Source organism: Balaenoptera borealis (assembly GCF_965194805.1).
Source record: "Balaenoptera borealis genome assembly, chromosome: 12".
In the NCBI taxonomy this organism is placed as follows: Eukaryota; Metazoa; Chordata; class Mammalia; order Artiodactyla; family Balaenopteridae; genus Balaenoptera; species Balaenoptera borealis.
This window is the reverse complement of record NC_138869.1, coordinates 87,367,503-87,384,773: the sequence shown is the minus strand read 5'-3', so window position 1 is coordinate 87,384,773 and position 17,271 is coordinate 87,367,503.

Here is a 17,271-nt window from a genome sequence, read left to right as displayed (position 1 = left end):
AAATCAATAAAATTAGAAATGAAAAAGGAGAAGTTACAACAGACACTGCAGAAATACAAAGCATCCTAAGAGACTACTACAAGCAACTTTATGTCAATAAAATGGACAACCTGGAAGAAATGGACAAATTCTTAGAAAGGTATAACCTTCCAAGACTGAACCAGGAAGAAACAGAAAATATGAACAGACCAATCACAAGCAATGAAATTGAAACTGTGATTAAAAATCTTCCAACAAACAAAAGTCCAGGACCAGATGGCTTCACAGTGAATTCTATCAAACATTTAGAGAAGAGCTAACACCTGTCCTTCTCAAACTCTTCCAAAAAATTGCAGAGGAAGGCACACTCCCAAACTCATTCTATGAGGCCACCATCACCCTGATACCAAAACCAGACAATGACACTACAAAGAAAGAAAATTACAGACCGATATCACTGATGAATATAGATGCAAAAATCCTCAACAAAATACTAGCAAATAGAATCCAACAACACGTTAAAAGGATCATACACCACGATCAAGTGGGATTTATCCCAGGGATGCAAGGATTCTTCAATATATGCAAATCAATCAATGTGATACACCATATTAACAAATTGAAGAAGAAAAACCATGTGATCATCTCAATAGATGCAGAAAAAGCTTTTGACAAAATTCAACACCCATTTATGATAAAAACTCTCCAGAAAGTGGGCATAGAGGGAACCTACCTCAACATAATAAAGGCCATATACGACAAAGCCACAGCAAACATCATTCTCAATGGTGAAAAACTGAAAGCATTTCCTCTAAGATCAGGAACGAGACAAGGATGTCTACTCTCACCACTATTATTCAACATAGTTCTGGAAGTCTTAGCCACAGCAATCAGAGAAGAAAAAGAAATAAAAGGAATACAAATTGGAAAAGAAGAAGTAAAACTGTCACTGTTTGCGGATGACATGATATTATACATAGAGAATCCTAAAACTGCCACCAGAAAACTGCTAGAGCTAATTAATGAATATGGTAAAGTTGCAGGATACAAAATTAATGCACAGAAATCTCTTGCATTCCTATACAGTAATGATGAAAAATCTGAAAGAGAAATTATGGAAACACTCCCATTTACCATTGCAACAAAAAGAATAAAATACCTAGGAATAAACCTACCTAGGGAGACAAAAGACCTGTATGCAGAAAACTATAAGACACTGATGAAAGAAATTAAAGATGATACCAACAGATGGAGAGATATACCATGTTCTTGGATTGGAAGAATCAACATTGTGAAAATGACTATACTACCCAAAGCAATCTACAGATTCAATGCGATCCCTATCAAATTACCAATGGCATTTTTTACGGAACTAGAACAAATCATCTTAAAATTTGTATGGAGACACAAAAGACCCCGAATAGCCAAAGCAGTCTTGAGGGAAAAAAACGGAGCTGGAGGAATCAGACTCCCTGACTTCAGACTATACTACAAAGCTACAGTAATCAAGACAATATGGTACTGGCACAAAAACAGAAACATAGATCAATGGAACAAGATAGAAAGCCCAGAGATAAACCCTCGCACCTATGGTCAACTAATCTATGACAAAGGAGGCAAAGATATACAATGGAGAAAAGACAGTGTCTTCAATAAGTGGTGCTGGGAAAACTGGACAGCTACATGTAAAAGAATGAAATTAGAACACTCCCTAACACCATACACAAAAATAAACTCAAAATGGATTCGAAACATAAATGTAAGACTGGACACTATAAAACTCTTAGAGGAAAACATAGGAAGAACACTCTTTGACATAAATCACAGCAAGATCTTTTTTGATCCACCTCCTAGAGTAATGGAAATAAAAACAAAAATAAACAAGTGGGACCTAATGAAACTTCAAAGCTTTTGCACAGCAAAGGAAACCATAAACAAGACCAAAAGACAACCCTCAGAATGGGAGAAAATATTTGCAAACGAATCAACGGACAAAGGATTAATCTCCAAAATATATAAACAGCTCATTCAGCTCAATATTAAAGAAACAAACACCCCAATCCAAAAATGGGCAGAAGACCTAAATAGACATTTCTCCAAAGAAGACATACAGACGGCCACAAAGCACATGAAAAGATGCTCAACATCACTAATTATTAGAGAAATGCAAATCAAAACTACAATGAGGTATCACCTCACACCAGTTAGAATGGGCATCATCAGAAAATCTACAAACAACAAATGCTGGAGAGGGTGTGGAGAAAAGGGAACCCTCTTGCACTGTTGGTGGGAATGTAAATTGATACAGCCACTATGGAGAACAATATGGAGGTTCCTTAAAAAACTGAAAATAGAATTACCATATGACCCAGCAATCCCACTACTGGGCATATACCCAGAGAAAACCGTAATTCAAAAAGACACATGCACCCGAATGTTCATTGCAGCACTATTTACAATAGCCAGGTCATGGAAGCAACCTAAATGCCCATCAACAGAGGAATGGATAAAGAAGATGTGGTACATATATACAATGGAATATTACTCAGCCATAAAAAGGAACGAAATTGAGTCATTTGTTGAGACGTGGATGGATCTAGAGACTGTCATACAGAGTGAAGTAAGTCAGAAAGAGAAAAACAAATATCGTATATTAACGCATGTATGTGGAACCTAGAAAAATGGTACAGATGAGCCAGTTTGCAGGGCAGAGGTTGAGACACAGATGTAGAGAACGGACATATGGACACCAAGGGGGGAAAACTGCGGTGGGGTGGGGATGGTGTTGTGCTGAATTGGGCTATTGGGATTGACATGTATACACTGATGTGTATAAAATTGATGCCTAATAAGAACCTGCAGTATAAAAAAACAAACAAACAAAACAACTAATACTAAACTTTCATTGGGTTATTTGTATGGACATATGTGAATATAAATGTTTCAGACATTACATGAAATTTCTAAAAATCTTATATGTTCTGGTATAATGTTATAAGTCATAATCCTAGTTACTACCTTAAAATGTATATCTCAGAAATAACTAATTTTCTTGTCAACTGCATTATTATGAACTTTCATCAAATTTTTAACTGTGGTCATTTTTAAGTCTTTTGTCATTTACAGACAGTTCTGTGTGTACTCTGATGCTATTGCAAATATGTTCCTATAAAAGGGTTTCATCTTTAAGAAATTCATGGAAAAGACTCTGACAAGTACAGGTTTCTGGTAACTGACTGTACTGCTGAACTGAATGAATAAGCAGAACTGAATTTTCAGAACTCTAATGAAAAACTGATGAACTCATAAAAGTGCTAATAAAAGATCAAGATGAAAAAAAATTAATTACATGGGACTGAGTGAACTGATGAGGATGAGTATAATTTTTGTGACTTTCTGTCTGAATTAAAAAAAAAAAATCCAACAAGGACTCAGAGGCAAAGAATATACACATCAATTTTCACTGCAAAGTAAAGGAGCTGTTACAGTGGAGGATTACTGGACTGAATGTCAATATTATGACATAGTATGAGTGTGTTTCATGTTTGGTAATTGCAATCATTGTTGCTTTTGTTGTGGTCATCCATGTACAATGCTTGGTGTCAGTCTATTTATCTCTTGTAAAAATAAAATATAGTGTGTGTGTGTGAAAAAAAAAAAAAAGAGTTGGTACAGTTTTGTTGCCCCCCCCCAACTAAAAAAGAGAGGACAAGGAACTTCAGCAAAGATGAAAAACAGAAGGTCATTTTCTTTCTGTTCCCATAAAGTGACCCACCACCTTTTCCTTAGGAGCGAGAACTTTTGTAGTCACAGCTGCTTTTGAGTGAGTGGATCAGAATTCACAGTACTACTGAGTACTGTGGAGAATTAGTAGTAATGGGGGGTTACTGAAGAATTTGGCTTCCTAGGGAGAAGGAAAAAGCCAAGGCCCCACTGGGACTCGAACCCAGGATCGCCTGTTTACAAGACAGGCGCTTTAACCAACTAAGCCATGGAGCCCACACATGAGCATTCTTTTGTTCTAGATCTGTGCTTACCATGAGATTAAATATTCCTGACGTAGTTTATGTGATTTAGTGCAGCTTATTGTGAGAAAAGAGACAAACTCCAAGAAGACGTTTTGCTTACTTAGATGCGCTGCAGAGCTAATACAAGCGGGAAAAAGTTTCGGGCAGCTTGAATGTTGGGACCAATAGCACTTCAATTAGTCGAAGGATAACCATCAGTAAAAGTCGAGGCTACTCACTTTTTCCAATTAGGATAAAGTCTTCTAAAAGCAAAATTTGCTGTTACTGCACCTCGTCTTTTGTAACTAAGATTCTTCATTCCAATAAACTAAGTGAGGAACTCTAAAAATGGAACTCCACTAGAAGACTCTTAGACCGCCGGACTAGAGCACCTAGTGTCCCTACACGTCACTTGCACTTAGCAAGCAGTGACTTGGAGGGGAAGAATCGGGAGCGGAGAAGAGGGGGCTGGGAGTGTAGAGTTCAGCTACACAGTCAGTCACATCGCTCTCAAAATCCTAAAACGCCAATGTCAAGATCGCTGTAAAGACTCCGATCAGACAACCACAGGTGTAGAGCCCCTTGGAGTGGGGGACGGGGAGAGGCGGAATGGTCCCCTGCTGGCCACAAGGTGTTCCCTGGATCCAGGTACAATCCTCCTTAGGTGAAGAGCCTTACGGTTCCAGAGGACCACCCGTTGAGCACTCCCTGCCCACCAAGTGCCTGATTTCCAGTGCAATAGGTCGTCAACTCGCAAAGAGGGCAACACCTTCTCCCATCTAACCCGGTTCCTTCACTCCGAGATGACCCGCCCTTTCCCCCCCTGTCGCATCCCCCTGAGGAACGAGCAGAGAGCTAGGTCTGAGGGCGGTCCCCTGATCGCAACTGCGGGCCACCTGAACGCCCAGAAGGCTTTACGGGGAGCTGACTGGGGGGATCGTGGTAAGATAAAGCAGGTGACGTTCGCAGATGCGCCTCTGATATTCCCAGGGGTAGGAATCGAAGCTCCTATTTTGTACAAAGAAAGCAGAAAAAGCAAAGTCTATTTAAACATACATACGGAATACAGAACTTTCTTAATATTTTTTGGAAATGAGAAAAACGTTTGATTAAAACGTTTGGAGGTAGTGTGGGAGCCTTCTAGGATGCAGCATTGTCTCTAATTTCTTTAGAAACATTGGTTCAAATCCCACCGCCACATCCCAGCCCCCTCAGGTCGGCAAGTGGAACCCCAGTAAACAAGCTCTTCCTTAAAAGCTAACGGAAAATTCACACTTCGGGGAATTAGTTTAGGTGACAAGAGTTCTTTCACCAAGGGCAAGAACCTAAGGGTGTGGGAAACTCTCCTAATCCAGTCCTTTCCTCTTTCCAATTCGTGGAGCTTCTCAGAGACATCCAAACTACAGAACTACAATGAAATAATATTTTCTACCTAACAGACTGGTAAACAAACAAACAGAAATTGTTTGTGGTAGCACTTGAAGACATTGTATGAGTTTCCTGTGGCTTCTGTAACAAATTACCAGAGCTCAGTGGCTTAAAACAACAGAAATTTTTTTTCCCACAGTTCTAGAGACCAGAAGTTCAAAGTCGGTATCACTGGGCAGAAATCAAGGTGTTGACAGGGTCATACTCCCTTTTGAGGCCGTAGTGGAGAATCTGTCCTTGCCTCTTCCAGCTTCTGGTGGCAGCCAGCCTTCCTTGCTTTGTAGTTGCATTACTCCTATCTTTGCCTCTGTCTGTATTCACGTTGTCTTCTCCTGTTCTGTCTCTGTGTACTCTCCCTATGCTTCTCTCTTGTAAGGACACTTGCAATGGCATTTAAGCTCCACCTGGATAATGCAGGATAAAGTTCCCATTTTGAGATTTTTAACTTAATCTCTTCTGCAAAGACTCCACCTTTTTTTTTTTTTTTTGGCCTTATAAGGTAATATTTACAGCTTCCAGGAATTAGGATGGAGATATCTTTTGGAAGACCATTTTTTAGTCTACCCTACAGTATTAACGTCTTGATTCCTCCACCCACAAGCAAGAGATTAACTGGTTATAACTTCAGTTTATTTCTCTGTAAAATGGGAATAATAATATGACTTTCTTATATATTACTGAGAATATAATATGACAATGTAAAGAACTATGACAATATCTGGGGCTTAGTAAGAAATAAATGGCTGTTAATTCTCATTGTCACAGGAATGCTCTGTGCTGGTCAGGGTGTCAAGGAAACAGTCCCCTCCTTGGCTCTATAGGAGGATAAATTAGTAACATTTAGGGAAGACTAAGACAAGAACCACCGAAATTACCATCACACATATGATTTGATTTAGCAATTGCACTTTCAGAAAATTCTCTAGTACACACCCTTATGAAATGCAGATATTATTTATTTGAACATTGTTTATATTGTTAAATGTGGCTGGTTAAATTTAAGATATATCCATAACATGGAATACTTTTGAGACAAAAGAAAAAGAAAAGAAGCTCTTTCTATGTTGATATGAAAACCACGGCAAAATACGAGAAGTAATAAAGGCAAGATGCAGTAGAATAGGTTTGAAAAGTGCAAAATGTGAGGAAAATAATAGACTTCTACAGGCTTGCATGCAAAAAGTATACCTTCAAGGTAACTCCAGGCTCTAACATGTTTGCGTGAGGAACCAGAATCCGGTGCTGGGGGGAAATGAAGTGGGATGAGGGTAGACTTTCACTGTGTATCTATTTTAGTAATTTTGAACCATGTGGAAGTCTTATTTATTTCTGTACGAACATTTAAGAAACATTTAAAAGAATTCCCTTCGATCCTAAATCCTGTTCTTCGATACAAACAATTGGCAGTCAGACTTTTTTTTCCCCTTAATTACCCCTGAAGTCGGAAAACAAGGTTCTTCCGGCCTCAAGCAATTGTTCCAAAGAAACGGGTTAAACAACAAAGCTGGCAGCGGTGGGATTCGAACCCACGCCCCCGAAGAGACTGGAGCCTTAATCCAGCGCCTTAGACCGCTCGGCCACGCTACCACACCATCGAGTTCTTTAAAACTCTCCTTAACACTTTAAAAGACACAAGTCTGTTCTCGCGTGTGTTATTTTTTTTCTACAGCATTTGCCCCTGCCCCCCCCCCCCGGACAACTGTCATCCCAACTACCAATAAAATCTGCAAATAGATTCCTACTTCGGGAGACACACTTTTGCCTCCTATGCTATGTTTGTGATACTGGAAAGTAAAGGGGGAAGCTGCCAATGCATAATATCCCTCAAACGAAGAAAATCAGTCGTTACAAAAAATGATTAGAAATCACCACCGCCGATGCAGCACCGGAACTCTGAGGACGCAGAAATCAAGAGTCTCCAATTTGTCAACTGCGTTTGGGGGTCAGCAGCGGGAAGTTATTTTTAATGTCCTCACCTAGAAAAAGGAAGCTCCCCTTCCCACTCACTCGGAACTTGAGTCAGGTCAGGGTTTGTATGTCTGTGTGTGATTTCTTATTGAAGGAAACAACTGCGCAAGCAGACCTACTTTTTGCTGAATGTGATCATGGTCTTAATTTACAAAGTTCAGGGAGGGAATTAGTTTGCTTTTGGTGCGGGGCGTCCCATCCTCTCCAGACCCAGAGAGGACGCGTTCTACCTGCTCCAACCCCAGCAACGCGAACTGGGCGAGTCCCTTGGTCTTTTTTCCTCCGGTCTCTGCCTGCAGGCGGCTCATCCTCTCGCTGACCGGCCTGATCCATTATATGCGGCACCGTTTAAGTGAGCCCTAGTTCCACTGTTTCACATCGACTGAGTAGCCACAAGCCTACTGGCAAGTCACTTAAACTTATTGGGTCTTACTTTTCTCATGCGTAAACTGGAGACAATAATAAGACTCGCCTAAAGTGATAGATAGGTAGATAGATAGGTAGGTAGGTAGATAGATAGACAGATAGATAGATAGATAGGTAGATAGATAGATGGTCAATACATGTAAGATACATATAAATTGCTTAAAAGAGTGCCTCGCCCATAATAAGCACTTAATACAGTTTGCTATCATCATTTGTATCACTTACTAGTATTCATTGAACAACTTTTTTGTGTGTGTCAAGTGTTCAGTCTTTTAAATAATACTGTGAGATATTATCCCATTTTACAGATAATGAAGTTTTTAAAATTGACATATTCCCAGGAAAACCAAGTGAATTATTTTTCCTAACTTAATAGATGGCACATACAAGATTTACACTTCAGTCCTACAGTTTCAATTTTGGGACCGTTTCTTACTTTGCCGGATTGAAATCCAGTATATTCTTTCTCCATTCTCAATCATCTCACCTCATCTCTTCCACCTTATCTCGCCTCTATTTACATTATTCTGGACTTCTAGCCAGAAGAGAAGGGCCTTCAGGTCATGGTCATGGTCATGGTCATGATCAAAGACATCGATTGTAAGAGGAACACTGGCAGGCAAGGAAGCTCCAGAGCTAGATAAGGAGACAGCAGCTTCGCCCTCAGCAGAGCTAAGCATTTTTGTGTGTCCCTCATTGTTGCAGTCTGGAAATCTTCATGCCTGTGGACCCAGCTCAGGCCCCTCATATCTGTATGTCACTTTCTACACATGTTGTGAAGTGGGGCAGTGTGAAATCTAATGAAGTCTAATGTCTCCCAGCAGTAAGTAGTGTTTAAGGCATAATGGAAAAAAAAAATTCACCATGTGGCATATTTAATCAAGGATAAAATCCTGAAATACTTTTGATCAATCACTGTGACATACTCGGAGCAACGGTAAACATATGCCCTAGCACATACTCTTAGTTTGCACTCTATTCGAAAAATATAACTTCCTAGAAAGTTCGTATAAACATGAAAGAGAATCGATAGTTCTACCGAAATCGATATAAGCCAGTGCCTTCTTAGCGCAGTAGGCAGCGCGTCAGTCTCATAATCTGAAGGTCCTGAGTTCGAACCTCAGAGAAGGCAAAAGAGTTTTGTCGCTTCCACATACTCTCCTTTGAGAAAGAAACAGGGTAACAAATAAAATTATCCCACTGATCGAGCTCTGCGGTGTGAAATCTAGATACCAGGACTAACTCCCAGTCAATCTGATGTGATTATACATGGGGCTGTAGTCCTTCAAGAAATTCAGCAGGTTTCTTTGGTACCAGTTTCCTTTGGCAGCAAGACAGTTTTTCAATACGTTGACTACAGTGCACACCCATACCATAAATCTGTATTAACTGTCTATTTGCTGCCCTAGAAAATTAGCAAAAATATACCACCTTAAAATAGCATAAATTTATTATTTATCAGTTCTGGAGGTCAGAAGTCTGAAATGGGCCTTAAGGCGTTAAAATCAAGGTGTGGCAAAGCTGCCTTCTTTCTAGAGGCCCTGGGGAGAAATCATTCCTTGCTTTTTTCCAGCTTGTAGACGATGCCCCTATTCCCTGGCTCATGTTCACATCACTCTGACCTCTGCTTCTGTTGTCTCATCTCCTTCTCCGACTCTGACCCTCCTACCACCCTCTTATAAGGACCTTATGATTACACTGAACCAATCCAAATATCCAAGATAATCTCCCTATCTCGAGATTCTTAACTTAATCACATCCCTTTTGCCTTGCAAGATATCATATTCACAGGTTTTAGAGATTAGGAAAAGGACATCTTAGTCTACCTGCTGGTCCCCAAAGATTCACACTCATCCCACATGGAAAAATATTAACCCCATTCGAATTTCCCCCCAAGTCTTAACTCATTTTCAGCATCAACACATCTAAATCTCATCAGTTCAAAAATTGCAAATATCACCTAAATTTGGAATGAGTGAGGCTCTGTGTATAATCAACTCTGGGCACAATTTTTACTTTATTGATTGCTTATTTATATGCTAGATATCCTTCTAAAATATTTTATGTGTATTTACCCCTCAAGTCCTCCCATTAACTCTATTAGGTAGTCCTATTACTATTTCCGTTTCACACATGAGCAGTGATGACCATTGAGATAAAGCAATTTGCCAAAGGTCCCTTAGCTAATAAGTGGAGCAGCTGAGGTTTGAATACAGACAGTGTGAACTAGTTCAATAAAGCCCTAATCAAAATGAATGGAGGTGAGATCCAGGCATTGCTGGGAGTCAGTTTTCTGATTATTCAGTATTGCTACTCATGGTTTTTAGAGTAATAATAGTAGCCACTTTGTAACTATTTCTCATTAAAAAGTTAAAAAATAATTTTTTAACATTTGCCAGTGATTTTACCAAGGGACAGGATGACACTCTTTGGTTACTCTGCCTCTACCCTGTGCTCTCCCCATATTCTTTCACTGCTTTATTTTTCTCTGCAGACTTCACCAGTATCTTATATGCTTACTTATTTTACACACTCATTTCTTTATTTTTTGTGTCACCCCCCACCAGAATGTAAGATCCATAAGAGGAGGGCTTTTTGTTAGCTTTGTTCGCTGCTGTATTTCCTGCCCTTAGAAATATGCCTGGGGTGGTTACCAGAGGCGTGGATTGGGGGTGGCGGGCAAAATGAGTGAAGGTGGTTAAAGGTACAAACTTCCACTTATGAGATAAGTAAGTCCTGAAGATGTAATGCACACATTGGTGACTATAGTTAATGATACTGAATTGTATATTTAAAAGTTGCTAAGAGAGTAGATCTTAAAAGTTCCCATAACATGGGGAAAAAAATGTAACTGAAAATAAAAGGAAAGAAAGAAAGAAGAAGAAAGACAGAAATATGCCTGGTACATAAAAGACCAGCAGTTTACGCTGTTGGATTAATTGATGAATGAATAGGAGACAAAAAGACACAGAAGTTCCATAAATCTTTAGGGCTGAAACTCAATTGCTTTAGATATCTGGCAGAATTCTCCAACTTGCTCTTTTCTCACAGCAACTTTGTCCTAGCTCTAGAATGTTTGTGTTTAGGACATTTTTCCTTCCAGCTGATCATCATTCCTGAAGTATTCTAGTGTTTTCCTTAAGAGAAATAACATGGGAATATACTGTTCAAAATGGCAAGCATGCCCCTGCAAACATCCTAATTTTTCTTTATTGCTAGTAGTGGATTCATTGTTAATGAATGAATTCATTAATTTATCTTATTTAATGAAATCAATTTTAGAGCTGGAGATTGTTAGACTCTAGAGAGATTATACATATCTTCCTGTTTGGGTACTTTAAACTGTAACACATTGTAGGTGCTCAAAAACATCTTACCACAGTTCAATGCAAAACCTATTTGAAAAGTGATTGAGGTAAAGTCACATTCAGTATTCTTTGGAGGTGGTTTGCATTTGAATTGTCATCTCCCTAAGAATCTACTTCTCTTCAAAAGTAAGGAATATGAGCAAATTGCAGTCGAATGACTTGTAATGTATCTGATTGAGTTCTAGCGCTGTACGTTTGGTGAGAATTTGTGGGGGATTAGTAGGAAGACAATTAACTCGCCAACATAAAATAAACGTTTAGGAAGAGTTGGCTTCCGGGTAAAACTCAAGGCCCTACTGGGAGTCGAACCCAGGATCTCCTGTTTACGAGACAGGCGCTTTAACCAACTAAGCCATAGAGCCACCTGGAAAGCGAAAGCGGAGCCGAATCTACCCCATTTTACTTCCATTGGGTGAAAGAAATGACTTTACACTGTCCAGTGTTAATCTGTTGCCTTTAGAAAATATGCCAACTCCGGGGAGATGCTTCACTTCCTCAGAACGCACTAGAGACAGAAAAATACGAAAGGAAAAGTAATAGGTAGGTGTAGCGTTAGACAAAGGATTTTACTGTCATCCCAAGGAAAAGCGTTACAGAAAGTCGAGGCTAGGAAATAAGTGGTAAAGACTTTTACAAGGAAATATGTCTTTTAAAAACTATATGTAATCTTTTAAAAACCTTCAAGGATTTGCATGAAATAACTGGCCATATGTGACAAAGTAACTCATTTGAGGTACCTGAAGGTGCCGGATTGGTGAGAGGAGGAACGTGCGTCTCTCGGGTGGAGCCGAGGAGGCTGGGCGTTAAGGCCATCTTCCTTCAGCTACAGGTGTCAGCCCGTTTAGTTTCCCTCCAAACCCCGTGCTGTCATTCTCAAGAGCACGGCCAAGATCTGTTGTAACAACCTTCCACTTGGAGCCGCTCAGGGGGTGTGTGGAGGTGGGAGTGCGGACAGGGAGGCAGGAACCTCTTCAGCTTCCGCCTCAGGAAATTTGGTGAGCATCTGAAAAAATCCAACCAGGAAAAAGGCTGTTTACTTCAGTTCCCCCCACTTTTTTCCTCCTCTGTTCTTCTCGGACTAGGTTTTCACACTCAGGTAGTTCTGAAAATCAGCTCGTAGAAGAGGTAACGCCTTGTCCCCTCTAACCCGGTCCCTGCACCCCACGGTGACCCCCCCTTCCCCGCACCTCCCAGTCGCATCCCCTCGGGGACGAGCAGAGAGCAAGGCTGGTGGCCTCTGGACCACTTCGCGGCTGCGCGCCCCCAGAAGGCCCCGCGTGGGTGGGGGAAGGGCCGTGGGAGTCGGGATGAGTCTGGGGGCCCCCAGGACAGGCGGGAACTGAGACCACTGAGGTGATGCGGGCAGGGAGGCCGGGACAGGAGAGGGGAGACCCGAGGACCAGTCCAGACTGCGTTCGCAGGGTCAGAACCCGCAGGACCCGGGTGGGTACGAAGACGCGCATCACGGATCCCAGCCCTGAACTTTGGGAATTCAGGCCATAAACATATTCAGCAAAAACGTGGGTCTATCGCACAGATGTTTCTTTCCATATCTTTTACAACAGGGTCTTTATTAAAAGGTCGGGGCTCGAAGTCCAGGTGGTTAGGGATGCGGGGGCAGGGAGTGGGGAGGGGAGTTAGTCTGCTTTCCGGTTGCGGACAAGAAATATAACTTCTCTCCGCCGACGCCTAAACTCAGCCGGCAAATCTGAGACTCATCTCAGGGTCGTCACAGTTCCAAAGCCAGGTCGGCCATGGTTATTTTCAAACGTTTTCTCGATGGTTGATTTTCCTAGACTCTAATGGATTTATTCTCTGTCGACCTCCTCGTTCTCATGAGAGACCGCACCAGAGGCGAAACTCGGGGCTGCTGGGTCCGGGTTGGACGGACAGAGGGGCGACCACCCGAAACCGAATTTTGCTCTTTCTCGGTAGCTGGGAAGACTCATTACAGCGCAGAGAATCAGGGAGGATGGAGCACCTGATACTTGGTGCGTGGGAATCTAGGAATAGTCTGAGCATACAATTTTAACTCTAATTTTGCCTGCTTGAAGGACGTGAAGTTCCCGACGAGTGTCTGTTGAAAGGGAGTAGAGAAGGTAATATACACAAAGTTCACACTGAATTTACTTTCTTTATATGTCTTTTGAGCATTAGAAATAGCTGTAAAGTAATTTGCTTTTTTTTTTCATGTACATAGAGGTAAATTGCCTAAGCGATCCAAAGCGTTGGGGGAGGGCGCTAGTCTCGTGGGGTACGGAGATTCAAATCTCACCCCTGCCAATCATTTTTGTACAGACCTTTCCATAAAGGGGAGAGAGCCCTTCCAGTCGCTTTTTTGGGAGTTGATAATTTGGCAGAGACGTGTTTAGGGAAGAACTTTGTCTTACCATAATAAATTAAGGATAATTAAGGTTCAGTTTTAAAAGATTTTATGTTGTATATGTAACATTTTGACAAGTCCCAAACCTGAAAAAGTGTCAAACAGACCCTCCTTACCCCTCACCACCGTGCCCCCGCTCCCGGTCCCCAGTCTCCCACCTCACCTCCACCTCCCAGAGAGGGAGCCTTACAGCCTTACAAGACAGCTTGTCAGCCTTACAGACACACATACTCATTTTTGTGTTTCCTTCCAAGGACAAGTGCATGCATATAGCATTAACCCACTTTTTACTCAATGAGAGTGTACCAAACACACTCTTGTGCACCTTAATCATTTCTAATATCTTGGAGTGATTCCACAGAGAAACATAAAGAACAGGATTTTTGCTAAAGACAGGCCAAGGTAGAGGACTAGTAGGGAAGAGGGCTCAGAGAAGCCTGACTAAAGTTTGGTCAAAAAGGAAGTCTGCCAGGTAATACACCTTGAATTTGGACCCAGGTGGAAACCACAAAGGTCAGAGACTGAGGAAACAGAAAACCAAGGGCCTGAATTGTCCATGTCAGCCCTGGGGTCCTAGGAACACCTAATGGCTGAGCGGGGGAGGCACTGTAGCCATGGTCATGCAGAGGACATGGTAGCCACATGGAGTACTAGAGAGATTTTCCTCATTCATCCTTTGTCAAAATTTCAATACCTTCTGCTGATTCTCCATTCCCTAGAGCAGTGGCCTTCAAATTTTAGCCTGTACTAGTATCACCTGGAAGGCTTTTTAAAACACAGATTGCTGTTCCCACCCACACCCCGGCATCCTCACCCTCCCCAACCCTCGTTTATGATTCAGTAAGTCTGAAAGTGATCTAAAAACTGCATTTCTAACAGGTTCTCAAGGGACTCTGTTGGCTGCTGGTCAGAGGACCATGCTTTGAGAATCAACTCCCTAGAGATAGAAGGCAAGAAAGAGAAAATGTTGACTGAGTGAGGACCTCTATTGGGGATTCCTCTGAATAATCAGTTGTTCATGGAGGGTAGTAGATGGTCTCCATGGCCTTATTCAGATGTGCTTGAAGGATTGTCCATCCATCCCTACCTGCCCTGAGTGTTGGCTCCTAATGGCCCATAGCTGTCCCTTTTTCAGAGTATTACCTTCAGCTGCCATATTCTTCAGAGAATTTCCTTCAGCCAAAGGGAGCTGTCTCACATCGGTTATGCCCCTGGGGCTCAAGGGTGAGCCCATAGCTAAGGATTGACAGACATGAGTTACAAAAGGCCATCTCTCTTCCTTCAAGATGGAAATAATTATAGTGCAATTTACCTGAAGCTAAACTCCATCAGGAATTGCATCCTTACTTCTCTCTTTACCCTGCCCTATTCTGCTTCACTGATTCCCTCTTCTGAGACCACTCTCTCAGTAAATTATGTGTACCTGACTGCTAGTCACAGCTTCTGTTTTCTGAGACCCGAAGCCAAGTCAAGGAGTATTCACGAGACCACAGAGCAAGATTTGATGTGCTGGCTATGGGAGGGACTTTGGCTACTCTTTATCAGATTTGGGGAATCCAGCTTCCAGAACTAACATGGGCACTCTCAAAGTCCAACAACCACCAGTGTCCATGCAGTTTACAGGGAAGATACTACATCTATGCAATAACTGTCATGAGGGAGACAGTATTGGGGCCTTACTTCCAGGGATGGGTTGCTTAACAAACTGGGAGTAGGATGATTAGAGAAGGTCTGAGTCCTGGTTCTCTGAACTTTAGAACATCCCTGTCCTGTCCAGGGACTCTCCTCAAAGGTTTTGTGATTAACGGAGCCTTAGTGATTTTAGATGCCTGCTAGGTGGTTTGTAGGGGTAGTAGATTTATGCAACAACACTAGTCTTAGATTCAATTAGCTCAAGTCTATCTAATTTAAATGATAAATTGTGGGAACCTCTGGTTCGAAGAAAAAATTTGCAGCAATAGTAGTGCCAGTAATGATGATGATGATCACCATGATAGTCACTGTAAAGTTGTTTTTTTTTTTGTTTGTTTGTTTTTTTTTAAAATAAGCTGTGGGGTTTCCCTAGTGGCGCAATGGTTAAGAATCCGCCTGCCAATTCAGGGGACACCGGTTCGATTCCTGGTCCGGGAAGATCCCACATGCCGCGGAGCACCTAAGCCCGGACGCCACAACTACTGAGCCTCTGCTCTAGAGCCCGCAAGCCACAACTATTGAGCCCGTGAGCTACAACTACTGAAGCCCGCGAGCCTAGAGCCCGTGCTCTGCAACAAGAGAAGCCTGCGCACCGCAACGAAGAATACTGGCCGCAATTAGAGAAAGCCCACGCACAGTAACGAAGACCAAATGCAGCCAAAAATTAAAAAAAAAAAAAAATCTGCCATCAATTTAATTAAATTAATTTATTTATTTGGTCGTGCCACGCGGCTTGTAGGATCTTAGTTCTCCAACCAGGGATTGAGACCGGGAATTGAACCCAGGGCCACAACAGTGAAAGCCAGAAATCTTAATCACTCGACCTCCAGGGAACTCCCTCATAGTAAAGTTTTAACTGCTATAACAGACTAGCGTTCGAGACCCTCCTGGGCAGTCTTCCCCTCCCAGAATGTTCTGCCTGTGACTTTCCTTGGGGACTAGAGTCTGTTACATGTATTGGTGAGGAAGGGAGAAGTGGAAAGCTGTATCCCTTGATCTTCTCTTTATAAATACTTTATCATCATCATCATCATCATCATAATCTGCAACATTCTGATTAGGACTGCTGCTTCCACACCTGCCCCTCACCTGCACTCACCTCCCAGTGCAAGGAAGTTTGTTTTTCATTTCTCTGTTCTTGGCTCTCCCCAGAACAAACTTTCTTTTCTCTTCAGGGCAGCCACTGGAGGGCACCAGGAATATGACACCTGGATTTTCCAGAGCAGTGGCAGGACTGAGATCTCTCCTGACACTCAGGCATAATGCACTCAGGTTGAAGCCACAGTCCTCCACCTTCATCACTTTAGGTCTTTACTGTGGAACAGATGATATTATTCCCCTGGAGAATTCACTTTTGTCCAGCAACTACAGTTTCCTGGTTTGGGCTGAACCAGTATCTTGAGAGAATTCTATACATTGGGTCATCCCATCCTCCTCCACCCACTTCCTGCACCTCGAGTATTCTGATCTGAAAATAGTAACAGATTGGGAACCCTTCTGAGGACTGTTAAGGTTCCTGGAGGTTCTCAAGAACTGCAGAGATTTCAAAGAAACTAAAACATGAAACACGCATTTCTCAACACCACTGTAACTGGTTCTGTAATCCCCTCACTGCCCTAACTGCCATAGTGCCTAGTAGAAGACTTATGACGTCTCAAATTCTGTGGGTTATGGCCAAGGACAGCCAGGCTTTTTCTTTTCTTTTTTTTTTTAATCCATTTTTTTCTTACTAGATTTTGAGTTCAAGAAGAAAAAACATCCAAATATTTTGAAACTATTTTCCATTTCTCATGTGTGTCTATCACCTATGAATTTTTAGAGTCTTAAGAATCACTTTCCTGGTCATTTCTGGCTTAGTCTGTCAATTTTCATGTTGCTGTATGAAGATTGTCAGGGACCACATTTCTGTTTAGGTACAAAACAGGATTATAATGTTTGACATTACTCACCGATATTTAAATTCTGTGTACTTTTTTTAGTGCAAAAAAATCTTTAAGTGCAAGTACCTATGTTCATAGTA